Source organism: Priapulus caudatus, unplaced genomic scaffold (genome assembly GCF_000485595.1).
Source record: "Priapulus caudatus unplaced genomic scaffold, Priapulus_caudatus-5.0.1 Scaffold617, whole genome shotgun sequence".
NCBI lineage: Eukaryota > Metazoa > Priapulida > Priapulimorpha > Priapulimorphida > Priapulidae > Priapulus > Priapulus caudatus.
The window spans coordinates 13,744-14,181 of NW_014577678.1; the positions used below are offsets into that span (position 1 = coordinate 13,744).

At 48.2% G+C, this 438-nt stretch overlaps 1 protein-coding gene across 1 annotated transcript in view; it reads left to right on the forward strand.

Moving 5' to 3' along the window:
- LOC106812180 overlaps nt 1–438 on the forward strand; it is a 4,474-nt gene that overhangs the window by 1,212 nt on the left and 2,824 nt on the right. The gene's annotated exons all lie outside the window — the stretch shown is intronic.

Consider the following 438-nt stretch of genomic DNA (forward strand, 5'->3'; position numbering starts at 1 on the left):
AGAGAGAGAGAGAGAGAGAGAGAGAGAGAGAGAGAGAGAGAAAGACCTTAACGGAAGTTCGCATGGATTAAAAATGTCGCTCGATGGTAGCGTATTATATTATGTGAAGCTCTTACGGCGTATTTATCGTTCACGGACTGCCGACACACGGATCGCATTTATAAAGCGGGCGATAAAAATGTCGCGTTCAAATATCAATAAAAATATGTACGGCGGTAAAACGAACGAAAGCGGTGAAAAGTGCAAAGTGAGAATCGCAATGAATAATCCCGCTGCATACGGGGAGAGGACGCTGCGTACGGGGAGAGGACGCTGCGTACGGGGAGAGGACGCGGAGAAGCAGCTGCAAATAGCAATGTTGCCTAGGCGCTCTCTCTCTCTCTCTCTCTCTCTCTCTCTCTCTCTCTCTCTCTCTCTCTCTCTCTCTTCTCTCTCTCT